The sequence below is a fragment of the Phyllobates terribilis genome, unplaced genomic scaffold (assembly GCF_046119375.1).
Source record: "Phyllobates terribilis strain yellow unplaced genomic scaffold, ASM4611937v1 Scaffold_12__6_contigs__length_324123572, whole genome shotgun sequence".
NCBI lineage: Eukaryota > Metazoa > Chordata > Amphibia > Anura > Dendrobatidae > Phyllobates > Phyllobates terribilis.
The window spans coordinates 19,775,055-19,794,897 of record NW_027362772.1 but is presented as its reverse complement, the minus strand read 5'-3'; the positions used below and the strand labels follow the sequence as shown (position 1 = coordinate 19,794,897).

General features: G+C 46.7%; 1 protein-coding gene across 2 annotated transcripts in view; it reads left to right on the top strand.

Moving 5' to 3' along the window:
- LOC141171943 (FXYD domain-containing ion transport regulator 3-like) overlaps positions 1-19,843 on the top strand; it is a 29,676-nt gene that overhangs the window by 1,095 nt on the left and 8,738 nt on the right. Inside the window, exon 1 of one of the 2 annotated variants that reach the window (XM_073655655.1) lies at positions 5,423-5,572. The exons of the other annotated variant lie outside the window; for it this stretch is intronic. The gene's annotated coding sequence lies outside the window, so the exon portion shown is untranslated. Of the gene's footprint in view, positions 1-5,422; positions 5,573-19,843 lie in introns of those variants that run through there. 2 annotated transcript variants of the gene reach the window in all.

The window sequence follows — 19,843 nt, the reverse complement described above, 5'->3', positions numbered from 1 at the left end:
GCCACACGTAGCCATCTATACACAGCAGGAGGCCGCACGTAGCCATCTATACACAGCGGGAGGCCGCACGTAGCCATCTATGCACAGCGGAAGGCTTCACGGCGCCATCTATACACAGCGGGAGGCCGCACGGCGCCATCTATACACAGCGGGAGGCCGCACGGCGCCATCTATACACAGCAGGAAGCCGCACAGCGCCATCTATTCACAGCGGGAGGCCGCACGTAGCCATCTATACACAGCAGGAGGCCGCACGTAGCCATCTATACACAGCGGGAGGCTGCACGTAGCCATCTATACACAGCGGGAGGCCGCACGTAGCCATCTATACACAGCAGGAGGCCGCACGTAGCCATCTATACACAGCGGGAGGCCGCACGTAGCCATCTATACACAGCGGGAGGCCGCACGTAGCCATCTATACACAGCGGGAGGCCGCACGTAGCCATCTATACACAGCAGGAGGCCGCACGGCGCCATCTATACACAGCAGGAGGCCGCACGGCGTCCTCTATACACAGCAGGAGGCCGCACGTAGCCATCTATATACAGCGGGAGGCCGCACGCAGTTACGCACACACACAAACATATACAGACATATACATAGACGCATAAACACATTTGAAACACAAAAATACATATAAACAGACATCACACAATGATATCTGCTCACACACAATCTCACACACACACACTCACACTCATCATCCCCCGGCTCGGCTCCCGTCGTCCAGCTCCTCTCCGGTGGTAAGTAGCAGTGCAGGGCGCACACTGCGTGACGTCACAATAGCAGACACGGCCACGCACATGGCCGTGTCTCCTAGCAGTGACGCGGCTGGATCAGCACAAGGAAGTTAACAGGTGCAGTGCTGGCCCGGCCGAAGAAGAAGTAGCGGCCGTGCGCCGCAGCGCTGCACATATTATAATGAGGGCAATCTGGCCATGGACTCCTCGGAGCCCCAGGCGGTAGCCCAGATTGCCCTCATTATAATCCGCCTATGACAGCGTCATGCACAGATCCCCCACAACAGTGCGTCATCCACAGATCCCCCACAACAGTGCGTCATCCACAGATCCCCCACAACAGTGCGTCATCCACAAATCCCCCACAACAGTGCGTCATCCACAGATCCCCCACAACAGTGCGTCATCCACAAATCCCCCACAACAGTGCGTCATCCACAGATCCCCCACAACAGTGCGTCATCCACAGATCCCCCACAACAGTGCGTCATCCACAGATCCCCCACAACAGTGCGTCATCCACAGATCCCCCACAACAGTGCGTCATCCACAGATCCCCCACAACAGTGCGTCATCCACAGATCCCCCACAACAGTGCGTCATCCACAGATCCCCCACAACAGTGCGTCATCCACAGATCCCCCACAACAGTGCGTCATCCACAGATCCCCCACAACAGTGCGTCATCCACAGATCACCCACAACAGTGCGTCATCCACAGATCCCCCAAAACAGTGCGTCATCCACAGATCCCCCACAACAGTGCGTCATCCACAGATCCCCCACAACAGTGCGTCATCCACAGATCCCCCATTACAGTGCTCATCCACAGATCCCCCATTACAGTGCTCATCCACAGATCCCCCATTGCAGTGTGTCATCCACACATCCTCCATAACAGTGCGTCATCCACAGATCCTCCATAACAGTGCATCATCCACAGATCTCCCATAACGGGGCATCATCCACAGATCCCCCATAACAGTGCGTCATCCACAGATCCCCCATAACAGCGCATCATCCACAGATCCCCCATAACAGAGCATCATCCACAGATCCCCCATAACAGTGCATCTGACTCGCCCCCAGGGCCGTGGGGTACTCGGCAGCCGGGCCTATGGATGCTGGTAGGGGATATCACGATGGCTGGCCCGGTTCGTGGCCCAGGGCGGTCACCAAAAAGGGGATTTATTTATAGGGGATTTGTAAAGTGTTTGTGACGCCACCTGTGGAATGGGGCTAAAGGGAGCCGCCGCTGCAGAGCAGTCCTCTGGAGCTGGTGTTACGGCAGCAGGGATGGTGTGGTTCTCCACAGGTAGAGCTAGCTCCAGGGCAGCGTAGATAGTGTGGGTTGGTTGCGCTGGGCGTTGTAATGCAGTGAGGGAAAGATGGCGCAGATGAAAGAAGGGACGGAGACAGGGCGGTGCAGTCATCCGAGTCTTTACTCACAGTTCTTATTGCAGTTCCACTGGTGCACTGTACGGATGCTAGCCTCCCACGTCACGCTGCGTTCACCAGGCAGGGGCTCAGCACTTCCTCAGGCAGATTAGGAGCACCTGACAGAACCCCACTTTCTCGTGTTCCTCTCTAGACCGTCTTCACGCTGGGTCTTCTCCCTCCTGCCCTGCACTTCCCACTCTCAATCCCGCTCGGGTGCTCTGAAGTCCCTCCTGTCTTGTTGGAGTTCACACACCTGCTTGACCCTCACGGGGATTAGAATGAGGCTTTGGCAACTGACTATGTAAGCCAGAAGCCTCCGGTTTTCCCAGCCGAGACCTGGAGTAACACGGCTGGACCAGGGGCCGGTCCCCTTCTTGCGGCCTACGATCCCTCTGTCTTCTGACAGATGCGGGGCGTACGGGTGCCTTCCTGCACTCGCCGTACCCCCTGGGATCCCTTCTGTAGATCGGAGCCTACTCCTCTGCTCCCTGGGCCTCTAGGACTGGGCCCTGCTTGTGGAGCAGAGCTCCTAACGAGACTCCTGCTCCCTGACTGACTTCCTACTGTCTGATCTCCCGAACTGTTCTGCCACCCTAAGATGGCCTCCCATTTTATATCTCACTCTGTAGTGCTCCCTTAAGCTACTTCCTCCACCCACACCCACTACTGGTTCCCTGTACCTTTGGGTTCCCCCCACTCCAGCCAGGGACAGGTCTCAGCAGGAAAACACATTGCATGTTGCCCCTCCAGCTGGCCTGGAGTAGTGTAGTGTTGGATGTGGGTGTTGGGGTTCCGGGCAGCACTCCCTCCTTACCTGAGAGAAGGAGGCACCACACCTCTGGGTGAGGTGCAGTACCTCTGTGGCAACTGAGCCCTCAGGGGCGCCACACATCATTCACAGATCCCCCATAACAGCGCATCATCCAGAGATCCCCCATAATACATCGTCCTCCATGGATGCCCTCTTCCACCTTTTACACTGGACTCCCCTTTATATCTGTATTTTGTGGGTGCTGATGTGGACGGTGATTCGGATGCACAGTGTGAACAGGCAGTAGCTGGGGCTACTAGATGGAAGTCTGTGACCATCGTTTACTTTCCCATCAGATGATTATCTGCGGATCCATCAGGGGTCACATTGAGGGGCTCATTGCTTGGGATTTTCCTTCCTTCCATATAATCTAATGATCCCTTACAACAATAGCAGAGGCGGCTGACATTACTCCGCCTGGGGGCTGCATACAATCACCTCTCAGACCATCAAAGAGGGGAAACAAACAGGAGGAGGAGAACAAACAGTGACCAGAGGATGAATGTGGATGTCACTAATCAGCCTCCTGGATCTGTTACCTGGGTCCTATTGTTAGGGGGCTGCACTGATAGTGGGGGGATTCTTCTACCTTCCTTCCATGTCTAAATGCTGCCCAGAACTTGTACTACAGACCTTGTATGGACGGCGATATAAAGGTCATAAAACCTGAAAATCCCCATTTTCCCCTCTCGGCTCTTGTGTTTTACATGAAATTACCTACAAAGTGAAGAATTCCTGCAGCTCATTATCGTGGGCATGTTCAGACTGTGCAGTACGGGCGTGCCACCAAGCACACCATGTACACACAGCAGTGCCAGGTGTAGGTGTGTATGATAGGCAGCTGCGGTGCCCTCCGGACCGAGCCCAGATCTATGCCGTTCATAGTGCACCATGACCAACGTAGAGCCATAGTCAGAGCGCCACCCGCAGGTTATCCGCAGTGCCAGGTATACTTCCCAGCAGTGGCGTCACTAGAAGCTCATGGGCCCCAATGCAAAAACTCCAGCGGGGCCCAATTATTGCAAGTCTTTAATAGCATTGATCTTGCATATGGGCCAAAGGTTGACTTTTTGGGCCCCTAAGCTCCAGGACCCGGGTGCGATTGCAACCCCTGCACCTATGATAGATATGCCTCCTCCATACCCTCCTCTGTGCAAAAAGCCTCTCTAGGGAGGAAGCCTCTAGCGCCACCTAATGGACGTAGCAAAATCCTTAGACTATGTTCACACATCATGTTTTTTTCAGCGCTTTATTAATGCAAATTTTCAGCTGCATCTTGCAGTACCAGCAAAGTCTATGAGAAACCAGAATTCTCTGTTCACACATCATGGTTTTTTTTGCATGGTTTTTTTTGGGAAAATAGAGCATGTCACTTCTTTCAGTGTTTTTTCACCCATAGGAAGTTATGGGTGGTGAAAAAAAATGCATCAAAAACTCTTCAAAATTTTTATTGGTGTTTTTTCAGCTTTTTTGATGCCAAAATAGAATGGGGTTAAAAAAAATGGGGTTAAATACATAAAAAGACAGAAGGACAGAGAAAAAAACTCTGAAAAAACGCATCAAAAAAGCACCAAGACTGCAAGAATAATCCTGAACAAAATGCCCTTGAAGATCAGGTTTTGCTGCAGAAAATTGACGCAAAAAAAAACCACGATGTGTGAACATTGCCTGAAAGTCACTATGGACCCTTTAAGGAGCCTTGAAGCATGGACAAACCAGACAAGGGTCCGGGTTTGTTTTGTCCTAATTTTTTCCAAAACGTTGAGATCCTAAAGTGATCTAAGAAAAGTGACCACTGACACAAGTGTGAACGCAGCCAAATCCTTACATCCCTTAAGTTTTTTTTTTGTTTGTTTGTTTTCTTTTTGTCTTATTATTTTATTTATTATATATTTATTTATATATTATAATTTATTATATGTTTATTTATATATTTTTTAAATATATTTATCTATTTATTTTTTAAATTTTCGTTTTTTATTCTGAATTATTTTTTCAGTGTGACAAACAAATACAATGACCGGGAAACCAGAGGGGGCGATTATTTATAATTTGATGCATTTTTATGTGTTTTTTTATTTATTTTTAACTCATAACTTGACAACCACTTCGGTGTTTTTACTGCGTCCTAGCACCAAAAAAAATGCACCAGAAACGCATGTAAAAACAGCAGAAAAGCTCCATGTGACCAGACCCTTACTTATCACAGCTGAGGGTTTGCTACAATTGTATCGAGTCTAAACAATCCTCTGCGAACCAAAATCTGTCCTGTTTGTCACAATGTATCAGTCCGGGTTGGGAGGATTCTTGAGACTGGATACAATTGTAACAAACCCTCAGCTGTGAGAAGGTTTTTCCCTAATATTCCTGTTCATTGACCGCAGATTTATCCAGAGATGCAGGAGATTGGGAGCAGATGCGGCCGGCGGTGCGGGGGTTAATGGGTGGGTGTCGCAGGGAGGGGCGGCAGCGGGGCTTGTTCACACCTGCACCGGGCGGCGCTGCCTCAGTCTAGAGCTGCCGCTGCTGCTCGGCCACTTCTGCTGCCTCCTCTGCTCTCAGCTCATCTCCTCCCAGGTGAGTCCAGCGCCGACCCCGCGCTGGGGCTGTGTACACTGGACGGCTCTTCTGTAGGGTTTGGTCCCTGCGTTTCTTGCTCTGCGGTTAGAGTGTGAGCTCTTGTGCCAAGGATGACACTTCATCATGGACTTTATTTCATAATAAGAATTGAGTTGTTTTCTCAGAATGAAGGTTTGGGGTTATTTTCCGGGATGTTGGATATAGGAGCCGCACAGTGACCGGCAGGAGGGGGTTAATGGTGTGTGGAGGCAGAAAGTGTCTGTAGGGCTCTGTGCACATCAGATTGGTGGAGCCGGGAACTCTGCGATTATCCCACTCACAATCTGTATGAGAACCTAACCACTGCATCTAAGCTGTGCTGAGACGCTGTATCTGAGCCCACCCTGTAGGGTGCCGAGACGCTGTATCTGAGCCCACCCTGTACGGTGCCGAGACGCTGTATCTGAGCCCACCCTGTAGGGTGCCGAGACGCTGTATCTGAGCCCACCCTGTAGGGTGCCGAGACGCTGTATCTGAGCCCACCCTGTAGGGTGCCGAGACGCTGTATCTGAGCCCACCCTGTAGGGTGCCGAGACGCTGTATCTGAGCCCACCCTGTAGGGTGCCGAGACGCTGTATCTGAGCCCACCCTGTAGGGTGCCGAGACGCTGTATCTGAGCCCACCCTGTAGGGTGCCGAGACGCTGTATCTGAGCCCACCCTGTAGGGTGCCGAGACGCTGTATCGGAGCCCACCCTGTAGGGTGCCGAGACGCTGTATCGGAGCCCACCCTGTAGGGTGCCGAGACGCTGTATCTGAGCCCACCCTGTAGGGTGCCGAGACGCTGTATCTGAGCCCACCCTGTAGGGTGCCGAGGCGCTGTATCTGAGCCCACCCTGTAGGGTGCCGAGGCGCTGTATCTGAGCCCACCCTGTAGGGTGCCGAGACGCTGTATCTGAGCCCACCCTGTAGGGTTCTGCCTTCATATAGGCTCCTGATGTGATACTGTATCTGAGCTCCGCACTGCACCCCATCATGTATTGCTGGTTTATCTCCCCCGGTGAGATCATCTGCAGATCTGCTTGGGGTTCGCTGTCCCACTCGGTCCACTAATAAGTCTTTGGTGTTTCGCCTCCTGTGTATTTGGGTAGTAGCCTAGTGGGCATTTTGGACCTGGTTCTCGGGTAGGAGCCTCCTGGGAATTTTGGACCTGGTTCTCGGGTAGGAGCCTCCTGTAGATCTGTGCTGGGGTCACGTAACCCCTTCTTGGCCCAGGTCGCTGTGCCCCTCTCATTCTCTGGTGGGGGCTGAGAGGCCTCTGGATTCTGCTGATAAGCGGCAGAGATAAGCGGTGTCCTGGTCAGCAGGTTCTTATCTGTCTGCAGCCCTGATGGGGGCATGGGGGTAATGCTCAGGTATCACTGAGGTCTGCTGCAGTGTGGAGAGGAGCTGCACCACATCCCACCTGCACTGGCCGCACCCATGGGAATCCCCAAAATCTTATCAGGGTGTGCTTTGTGCTTCATAGTATCACGCATGATGGGGTTAGATACACAGCAGACACACATAAGGTTTGCTTAGATACCGTGGCCTCTTTCCAGAGGTCGTATAGACCCTTCCTCCCCTGCTACCCCCCCCCCGTTTGCTCCGTGTTCTCAGTTACCTGCCGGATTTGGCGCTGAGTGTGTCGCGCTCGTCCCACCGCTGCAGACGTGTCCGCACATTGTTCTCCATTCTTCATTATTTAACCCCTTAGAAGCCCAGACACATCGGCTGTAGGATCCGAATAACTAAAACCAATGGAAAATGGCTTAATTAGTCATTCCCAGTTATTGACGCTGCCCCTCTGTCCTAGTCAATCGGGACAGATCTGATGAGAGTAGTAGTCCTATTCCCCTCAGTCTGTCAGCAGAGATGCCCATGTCCCCCCATTACTGCCAAACCTAATTATTACATCCCAAAAAGATTCTGTACCCACAATCCTCTGTGCAGAATAATGGGGCTCTGTGTGCGCCGTCTGCACTCGCTGAGATGCGGGGTCTCTGGTCCCATCGCAGACGGAGGATTGTAAAACTATCTGGAGTGAGATCTGACCATGCCAAATCCTCTGCCAAAATCCTGCCAGGACTCTTCATGAAAGCGCTCCGGCTAATGCGCTGCAGAGCGGAACGGCTCCAAAGACACTGGAAGGGTCTCCCTGTCCCTGGTGAGTGGTGCAGCCTGTGTGCACCCCTCACTCCTTCCTCCAGAAGTGTCCGAGCCCTTTCTTCTCTCGAGCAATTCAAGAGGCTCTTACATTATCTCCACATTACAGATCAGACAAAGTATACACTGGTCAAGGAATATACACATCCTGTATTATACCCCAGAGCTGCACTCACTATTCTGCTGGTGCAGTCACTGTGTACATACATTACATTACTGATCCTGTACTGATCCTGAGTTACATCCTGTATTATACCCCAGAGCTGCACTCACTATTCTGCTGGTGCAGTCACTGTGTGCATACATTACATTACTGATCCTGAGTTACATCCTGTATTATACTCCAGAGCTGCACTCACTATTCTGCTGGTGCAGTCACTGTGTACATACATTACATTACTGATCCTGAGTTACCTCCTGTATTATACTCCAGAGCTTCACTCACTATTCTGCTGGTGCAGTCACTGTGTACATACATTACATTACTGATCCTGAGTTACATCCTGTATTATACTCCAGAGCTGCACTCACTATTCTGCTGGTGCAGTCACTGTGTACATACATTACATTACTGATCCTGAGTTACCTCCTGTATTATACTCCAGAGCTGCACTCACTATTCTTCTGGTGCAGTCACTGTGTACATACATTACATTACTGATCCTGAGTTACCTCCTGTATTATATTCCAGAGCTGCACTCACTATTCTGCTGGTGCAGTCACTGTGTACATACATTACATTACTGATCCTGAGTTACCTCCTGTATTATACTCCAGAGCTGCACTCACTATTCTTCTGGTGCAGTCACTGTGTACATACATTACATTACTGATCCTGAGTTACATCCTGTATTATACTCCAGAGCTTCACTCACTATTCTGCTGGTGCAGTCACTGTGTACATACATTACATTACTGATCCTGAGTTACCTCCTGTATTATATTCCAGAGCTGCACTCACTATTCTGCTGGTGCAGTCACTGTGTACATACATTACATTACTGATCCTGAGTTACCTCCTGTATTATATTCCAGAGCTGCACTCACTATTCTGCTGGTGCAGTCACTGTGTACATACATTACATTACTGATCCTGAGTTACATCCTGTATTGTACTCCAGAGCTGCACTCACTATTCTGCTTGTGCAGTCACTGTGTAAATACATTACTGAACGTGAGTTACATCCTGTATTATACCCCAGAGCTGCACTCACTATTCTGCTGGTGCAGTCACTGTGTACATACATTACTGATCCTGAGTTACATCCTGTATTATAATCCAGAGCTGCGCTCACTATTCTGCTGGTGCAGTCACTGTGTACATACATTACATTACTGATCCTGAGTTACATCCTGTATTATACTCCAGAGCTGCACTCACTATTCTGCTGGTGCAGTCACTGTGTACATACATTACATTACTGATCCTGAGTTACATCCTGTATTATACCCCAGAGCTGCACTCACTATTCTGCTGGTGCAGTCACTGTGTACATACATTACATTACTGATCCTGAGTTACATCCTGTATTATACCCCAGAGCTGCACTCACTATTCTGCTGGTGCAGTCACTGTGTACATACATTACATTACTGATCCTGAGTTACATCCTGTATTATATTCCAGAGCTGCACTCACTATTCTGCTGGTGCAGTCACTGTGTACATACATTACATTTCTGATCCTGAGTTACCTCCTGTATTATATTCCAGAGCTGCACTCGCTATTCTGCTGGTGCAGTCACTGTGTACATACAGGAGGTAACTCAGGATCAGTAATGTATTATAATCCAGAGCTGCGCTCACTATTCTGCTGGTGCAGTCACTGTGTACATACATTACATTACTGATCCTGAGTTACATCCTGTATTATACTCCAGAGCTGCACTCACTATTCCGCTGGTGCAGTCACTGTGTACATACATTACTGATCCTGAGTTACATCCTGTATTATATTCCAGAGCTGCACTCACTATTCTGCTGTTGCAGTCACTGTGTACATACATTACATTACTGATGCTGAGTTACATCCTGTATTATATTCCAGAGCTGCACTCACTATTCTGCTGGTGCAGTCACTGTGTACATACAATACATTACTGAACCTGAGTTACATCCTGTATTATAATCCAGAGCTGCACTCACTATTCTGCTGGTGCAGTCACTGTGTACATACATTACATTACTGATCCTGAGTTACATCCTGTATTATACTCCAGAGCTGCACTCACTATTCCGCTGGTGCAGTCACTGTGTACATACATTACTGATCCTGAGTTACATCCTGTATTATATTCCAGAGCTGCACTCACTATTCTGCTGGTGCAGTCATTGTGTACATACATTACTGATCCTGAGTTACATCCTGTATTATACTCCAGAGCTGCACGCACTATTCTGCTGGTGCAGTCACTGTGTACATACATTACATTACTGATCCTGAGTTACATCCTGTATTATACCCCAGAGCTGCACTCACTATTCTGCTGGTGCAGTCACTGTGTACATACATTACATTACTGATCCTGAGTTACATCCTGTATTATATTCCAGAGCTGCACTCACTATTCTGCTGGTGCAGTCACTGTGTACATACATTACATTTCTGATCCTGAGTTACCTCCTGTATTATATTCCAGAGCTGCACTCGCTATTCTGCTGGTGCAGTCACTGTGTACATACAGGAGGTAACTCAGGATCAGTAATGTATTATAATCCAGAGCTGCGCTCACTATTCTGCTGGTGCAGTCACTGTGTACATACATTACATTACTGATCCTGAGTTACATCCTGTATTATACCCCAGAGCTGCACTCACTAGTCTGCTGGTGCAGTCATTGTGTACATGCATTACATTACTGATCCGGAGTTACATCCTGTATTATATTCCAGAGCTGCACTCACTATTCTGCTGGTGCAGTCACTGTGTACATACATTACATTACTGATCCTGAGTTACGTCCTGTATTATACTCCAGAGCTGCACTCACTATTCTGCTGGTGCAGTCACTGTGTACATGCATTACATTACTGATCCTGAGTTACGTCCTGTATTATACTCCAGAGCTGCACTCACTATTCTGCTGGTGCAGTCACTGTGTACATACATTACATTACTGATCCTGGGTTACATCCTGTATTATAATCCAGAGCTGCACTCACTATTCTGCTGATGCAGTCACTGTGTACATACATTACATTACTGATCCTGAGTTACATCCTGCATTATACCCCAGAGCTGCACTCACTATTCTGCTGGTGCAGTCACTGTGTACATACATTACTGATCCGGAGTTACATCCTGTATTATATTCCAGAGCTGCACTCACTATTCTGCTGGTGCAGCTACTGTGCACATACAGGATGTAAATCAGGATCAGTAATGTATTCTATTCCAGAGCTGCACTCACTATTCTGCTGGTGCAGTCACTGTGTACATACATTACATTACTGATCCTGAGTTACATCCTGTATTGTATTCCAGAGCTGCACTCACTATTCTGCTTGTGCAGTCACTGTGTACATACATTACTGAACGTGAGTTACATCCTGTATTATACCCCAGAGCTGCACTCACTATTCTGCTGGTGCAGTCACTGTGTACATACATTACTGATCCTGAGTTACATCCTGTATTATAATCCAGAGCTGCGCTCACTATTCTGCTGGTGCAGTCACTGTGTACATACATTACATTACTGATCCTGAGTTACATCCGTATTATATTCCAGAGCTGCACTCACTATTCTGCTGGTGCAGCTACTGTGCACATACATTACTGATCCTGATTTACATCCTGTATTCTATTCCAGAGCTGCACTCACTATTCTGCTGGTGCAGTCACTGTGTACATACATTACATTTCTGATCCTGAGTTACCTCCTGTATTATATTCCAGAGCTGCACTCGCTATTCTGCTGGTGCAGTCACTGTGTACATACAGGAGGTAACTCAGGATCAGTAATGTATTATAATCCAGAGCTGCGCTCACTATTCTGCTGGTGCAGTCACTGTGTACATACATTACTGATCCTGAGTTACATCCTGTATTATACTCCAGAGCTGCACTCACTATTCTGCTGGTGCAGTCACTGTGTACATACATTACTGATCCGGAGTTACATCCTGTATTATATTCCAGAGCTGCACTCACTATTCTGCTGGTGCAGTCACTGTGTACATACATTACATTACTGATCCTGAGTTACATCCTGTATTATACTCCAGAGCTGCACTCACTATTCCGCTGGTGCAGTCACTGTGTACATACATTACTGATCCTGAGTTACATCCTGTATTATATTCCAGAGCTGCACTCACTATTCTGCTGGTGCAGTCATTGTGTACATACATTACTGATCCTGAGTTACATCCTGTATTATACTCCAGAGCTGCACGCACTATTCTGCTGGTGCAGTCACTGTGTACATACATTACATTACTGATCCTGAGTTACATCCTGTATTATACTCCAGAGCTGCACTCACTATTCCGCTGGTGCAGTCACTGTGTACATGCATTACTGATCCTGAGTTACATCCTGTATTATATTCCAGAGCTGCACTCACTATTCTGCTGGTGCAGTCATTGTGTACATACATTACTGATCCTGAGTTACATCCTGTATTATACTCCAGAGCAGCACTCACTATTCTGCTGGTGCAGTCACTGTGTACATACATTACATTACTGATCCTGAGTTGCATCCTGTATTATATTCCAGAGCTGCACTCACTAGTCTGCTGGTGCAGTCACTGTGTACATGCATTACATTACTGATCCGGAGTTACATCCTGTATTATATTCCAGAGCTGCACTCACTATTCTGCTGGTGCAGTCACTGTGTACATACATTACATTACTGATCCTGAGTTACGTCCTGTATTATACTCCAGAGCTGCACTCACTATTCTGCTGGTGCAGTCACTGTGTACATACATTACTGATCCTGAGTTACATCCTGTATTATAATCCAGAGCTGCGCTCACTATTCTGCTGGTGCAGTCACTGTGTACATACATTACATTACTGATCCTGAGTTACATCCGTATTATATTCCAGAGCTGCACTCACTATTCTGCTGGTGCAGCTACTGTGCACATACATTACTGATCCTGATTTACATCCTGTATTCTATTCCAGAGCTGCACTCACTATTCTGCTGGTGCAGTCACTGTGTACATACATTACATTTCTGATCCTGAGTTACCTCCTGTATTATATTCCAGAGCTGCACTCGCTATTCTGCTGGTGCAGTCACTGTGTACATACAGGAGGTAACTCAGGATCAGTAATGTATTATAATCCAGAGCTGCGCTCACTATTCTGCTGGTGCAGTCACTGTGTACATACATTACTGATCCTGAGTTACATCCTGTATTATACTCCAGAGCTGCACTCACTATTCTGCTGGTGCAGTCACTGTGTACATACATTACTGATCCGGAGTTACATCCTGTATTATATTCCAGAGCTGCACTCACTATTCTGCTGGTGCAGTCACTGTGTACATACATTACATTACTGATCCTGAGTTACATCCTGTATTATACTCCAGAGCTGCACTCACTATTCCGCTGGTGCAGTCACTGTGTACATACATTACTGATCCTGAGTTACATCCTGTATTATATTCCAGAGCTGCACTCACTATTCTGCTGGTGCAGTCATTGTGTACATACATTACTGATCCTGAGTTACATCCTGTATTATACTCCAGAGCTGCACGCACTATTCTGCTGGTGCAGTCACTGTGTACATACATTACATTACTGATCCTGAGTTACATCCTGTATTATATTCCAGAGCTGCACTCACTAGTCTGCTGGTGCAGTCACTGTGTACATGCATTACATTACTGATCCGGAGTTACATCCTGTATTATATTCCAGAGCTGCACTCACTATTCTGCTGGTGCAGTCACTGTGTACATACATTACATTACTGATCCTGAGTTACGTCCTGTATTATACTCCAGAGCTGCACTCACTATTCTGCTGGTGCAGTCACTGTGTACATACATTACATTACTGATCCTGAGTTACGTCCTGTATTATACTCCAGAGCTGCACTCACTATTCTGCTGGTGCAGTCACTGTGTACATACATTACATTACTGATCCTGAGTTACATCCTGTATTATACTCCAGAGCTGCACTCACTATTCTGCTGGTGCAGTCACTGTGTACATACATTACATTACTGATCCTGAGTTACATCCTGTATTATACCCCAGAGCTGCACTCACTATTCTGCTGGTGCAGTCACTGTGTACATACAGTACATTACTGATCCTGAGTTACATCCTGTATTATACCCCAGAGCTGCACTCACTATTCTGCTGGTGCAGTCACTGTGTACATACATTACATTACTGAACCTGAGTTACATCCTGTATTATAATCCAGAGCTGCACTCACTATTCTGCTGGTGCAGTCACTGTGTACATACATTACATTACTGATCCTGAGTTACATCCTGTATTATACTCCAGAGCTGCACTCACTATTCCGCTGGTGCAGTCACTGTGTACATACATTACTGATCCTGAGTTACATCCTGTATTATATTCCAGAGCTGCACTCACTATTCTGCTGGTGCAGTCATTGTGTACATACATTACTGATCCTGAGTTACGTCCTGTATTATACTCCAGAGCTGCACTCACTATTCCGCTGGTGCAGTCACTGTGTACATACATTACTGATCCTGAGTTACATCCTGTATTATATTCCAGAGCTGCACTCACTATTCTGCTGGTGCAGTCATTGTGTACATACATTACTGATCCGGAGTTACATCCTGTATTATACTCCAGAGCTGCACGCACTATTCTGCTGGTGCAGTCATTGTGTACATACATTACTGATCCGGAGTTACATCCTGTATTATACTCCAGAGCTGCACTCACTATTCTGCTGGTGCAGTCATTGTGTACATACATTACTGATCCGGAGTTACATCCTGTATTATACTCCAGAGCTGCACGCACTATTCTGCTGGTGCAGTCACTGTGTACATACATTACATTACTGATCCTGAGTTACATCCTGTATTATATTCCAGAGCTGCACTCACTAGTCTGCTGGTGCAGTCACTGTGTACATGCATTACATTACTGATCCGGAGTTACATCCTGTATTATATTCCAGAGCTGCACTCACTATTCTGCTGGTGCAGTCACTGTGTACATACATTACATTACTGATCCTGAGTTACGTCCTGTATTATACTCCAGAGCTGCACTCACTATTCTGCTGGTGCAGTCACTGTGTACATACATTACATTACTGATCCTGAGTTACGTCCTGTATTATACTCCAGAGCTGCACTCACTATTCTGCTGGTGCAGTCACTGTGTACATACATTACATTACTGATCCTGAGTTACATCCTGTATTATACTCCAGAGCTGCACTCACTATTCTGCTGGTGCAGTCACTGTGTACATACATTACATTACTGATCCTGAGTTACATCCTGTATTATACCCCAGAGCTGCACTCACTATTCTGCTGGTGCAGTCACTGTGTACATACATTACATTACTGATCCTGAGTTACATCCTGTATTATACCCCAGAGCTGCACTCACTATTCTGCTGGTGCAGTCACTGTGTACATACATTACATTACTGAACCTGAGTTACATCCTGTATTATAATCCAGAGCTGCACTCACTATTCTGCTGGTGCAGTCACTGTGTACATACATTACATTACTGATCCTGAGTTACATCCTGTATTATACTCCAGAGCTGCACTCACTATTCCGCTGGTGCAGTCACTGTGTACATACATTACTGATCCTGAGTTACATCCTGTATTATATTCCAGAGCTGCACTCACTATTCTGCTGGTGCAGTCACTGTGTACATACATTACATTACTGATCCTGAGTTACATCCTGTATTATATTCCAGAGCTGCACTCACTATTCTGCTGGTGCAGTCACTGTGTACATACATTACATTACTGATCCTGAGTTACATCCTGTATTATATTCCAGAGCTGCACTCACTATTCGGCTGGTGCAGTCACTGTGTACATACATTACTGATCCTGAGTTACGTCCTGTATTATACTCCAGAGCTGCACTCACTATTCTGCTGGTGCAGTCATTGTGTACATACATTACATTACTGATCCTGAGTTACATCCAGTATTATACTCCAGAGCTGCACTCACTATTCTGCTTGTGATGTAATTGTTTACAGTTGTGACCAAATGTTCTGACACTGACTCAGATTTTCTCACATTTTGCTGGCTCAGTGTTCTCGCTCTTTTGGTCGGCTGGTTCTCTGGATAATGAAGTATAGTTCTAAACATTTACACTTTTATTGACTAACACATGAAGTTTCTGTGACTGCTCAATGTTCCCAGCGCTGCCCCTTATTCTCCAGACTGGATATCGACTTCTGGGCAGATCCTGACTGATGGCCGCCCGTTCTTTTCTCGTCAGGACACAGAGTTTATCACAGTTTCTGGGTTTTTGTTTGTTGCTTTTTGAGAATTGACCGCAGGTTTTCAATGGGTTGAGCTCTGGGGAGTTTCTGGTCATGGATCTAAAATTTCAATATGATGTTCCCTGAGAAACTTGGTTATCACTTTTGCTCTGTGACCTGATCTCCATCATGTGGGAAGATTGTCTAGCACCACATTGTCCTGGCTGGATGATGGGAAAAGCTGATCTTGGAGGAGGTTTAGATCCCTTTGTTTATTCATTGCAGTTTTATTAGGCTAAATTGTGAGGAAGTCCCCTTCACGGGTGAGAAGCCCCCACAGACGAGTGGTCTCAGGAGGCTTTACTTATTCGGACAATCATTCTTGCAGATGTGTCAAAGAGTCTGAAGGGGGCTTCATCAGAGAAAGTAACTTTATCCTTGTCCGCTGTAGTACACTCCACTACCAGAATAGTGAGTGCAGCTCTGGAGTATAATACAGGAGGTAACTCAGGATCAATAATGTAATGTATGTACACAGTGACTGCACCAGCAGAATAGTGAGTGCAGCTCTGGAGTATAATACAGGATGTAACTCAGGATCAGTAATGTAATATATGTACACAGTGACTCCACCAGCAGAATAGTGAGTGCAGCTCTGGAGTATAATACAGGATGTAACTCAGGATCAGTAATGTAATGTATGTACACAGTGACTGCATCAGCAGAATAGTGAGTGCAGCTCTGGAGTATAATACAGGCTGTAACTCAGGATCAGTAATGCAATGCATGTACACAGTGACTGTACCAGCAGAATAGTGAGTGCAGCTCTGGAGTATAATACAGGATGTAACTCGGGATCAGTAATGTATGTACACAGTGACTGCACCAGCAGAATAGTGAGTGCAGCTCTGGAGTATAATACAGGATGTAACTCAGGATCAATAATGTAATGTATGTACACAGTGACTCCACCAGCAGAATAGTGAGTGCAGCTCTGGAGTATAATGCAGGATGTAACTCAGAATCAGTAATGTTATGTATGTACACAGTGACTGCACCAGCAGAATAGTGAGTGCAGCCCTGGAGTATAATACTGGATGTAACTCAGGATCAGTAATGTAATGTATGTACACAGTGACTGCACCAGCAGAATAGTGGGAGCAGCTCTGGGGTATAATACAGGATGTAACTCAGGATCAGTAATGTAATGTATGTACACAGTGACTGCTCCAGCAGAATAGTGAGTGCGGCTCTGGAGTATAATACAGGATGTAACTCAGGATCAGTAATGTAATGTATGTACACACTGAATGCACCAGCAGAATAGTGAGTGCAGCTCTGGAGTATAATACAGGATGTAACTCAGGATCAGTAATGTAATGTATGTACACAGTGACTGCTCCAGCAGAATAGTGAGTGCGGCTCTGGAGTATAATACAGGATGTAACTCAGGATCAGTAATGTAATGTATGTACACAGTGACTGCACCAGCAGAATAGTGAGTGCAGCTCTGGAGTATAATACAGGATATAACTCAGGATCAGTAATGTAATGTATGTACACAGTGACTGCACCAGCAGAATAGTGAGTGCAGCTCTGGAGTACAATACAGGATGTAACTCAGGATCAGTATTGTAATGTATGTACACAGTGACTGCAGCAGCAGAATAGTGAGCGCAGCTCTGAAGTATAATACAAGATCGGTAAAGCACAGTAAGATTGCTGTGCAAAGGTTGATACTCTGACTATTTTTTTGTAGCTGGAGTGGTGCTGTGCATCTTTGGACAGAAAGCTAAACATGTACACATGTAGCATAAATCAGTGATTCAGCTGTGGGTTCATCCAATGGTGCTGAGCAATATCTGCCTGTTAGTCCTAGTTGTTATAGAGGGGGACAGCACCTCTTGTCATCTCCTCCCTAACCTGCTGGGAGTTGTAGTTTCACTACCATATTAGACATCTTGATGCTCTGCTTCCTGATGAGTGCCAGGCTATGGGGTCCATGTGGGGTTTTGCTTCACTGTTGCTTGATATTTACACTGTGAATAGAATTGTTACAATGTGTCAGCTTCTGTTTTCCTGCGACAGGTGTCCGGCTCCGGTACCTGCGGCATTTCGTGTGTATGAGGCAGCGACACGGAACGCCGCAGTGTTCAGTTACTGCGAGGAGATATTGTGTGTCCGATGCTGGAAATAAAGGGATCAGGGCTGGAGGGAAGGGAAACGTGCAGCGGGCGGCCCGGGGTATCCAGAGGTCAATCCATGGCCTCGCCCAACAGATTACCTGAGGCTCAGTCACTATACGATGTCTTTTTCTAGGTTATGCGAATAGAGGTGCAATTTTACCACTGGGACTTGTTTTTACTGTATTTAGCGGTGTTATTGTACAGGAGGAGGAGGAGGTGAGCTGTGACATCCCCTATTGTGAATGGTGGATCCTGTTATCTACTGTATATATAGGTGTTATCAGTCATTGTACAGGAGGAGGAGGAGGTGAGCTGTGACATCCCCTATTGTGAATGGTGGATCCTGTTATCTACTGTATATATAGGTGTTATCAGTCATTGTACAGGAGGAGGAGGAGGTGAGCTGTGACATCACCTATTGTGAATGGTGGATCCTGTTATCTACTGTATATATAGGTGTTATCAGTCATTGTACAGGAGGAGGAGGAGGTGAGCTGTGACATCACCTATTGTGAATGGTGGATCCTGTTATCTACTGTATATATAGGTGTTATCAGTCATTGTACAGGAGGAGGAGGAGGTGAGCTGTGACATCCCCTATTGTGAATGGTGGATCCTGTTATCTACTGTATATATAGGTGTTATCAGTCATTGTACAGGAGGAGGAGGAGGTGAGCTGTGACATCCCCTATTGTGAATGGTGGATCCTGTTATCTACTGTATATATAGGTGTTATCAGTCATTGTACAGGAGGAGGAGGAGGTGAGCTGTGACATCACCTATTGTGAATGGTGGATCCTGTGTTAACACCTCTATATACAGTAGATAACACAGGATCCACCATTCACAATAGGTGATGTCACAGCTCACCTCCTCCTCCTCCTGTACAATGACTGATAACACCTCCTATATACAGTAGATAACGCAGGATCCACCATTCACAATAGGTGATGTCACAGCTCACCTCCTCCTCCTGTGCAATGACTGATAACACCTCCTATATACAGTAGATATCAGTCATTGTACAGGAGGAGGAGGAGGTGGGCTGTGACATCACCTATTGTGAATGGTGGAACCTGTGTAATCTACTGTATATAGAGGTGTTATCAGTCATTGTACAGGAGGAGGAGGTGAGCTTTGACATCACCTATTTTGATTGATGGATCCTGTATTATCTACTGTATATAGAGGTATCAGTCATTGTACAGGAGGAGGAGGTGAGCTTTGACATCACCTATTTTGATTGATGGATCCTGTATTATCTACTGTATATAGAGGTATCAGTCATTGTACAGGAGGAGGAGGTGAGCTTTGACATCACCTATTTTGATTGATGGATCCTGTATTATCTACTGTATATAGAGGTATCAGTCATTGTACAGGAGGAGGAGGTGAGCTTTGACATCACCTATTTTGATTGATGGATCCTGTATTATCTACTGTATATAGAGGTATCAG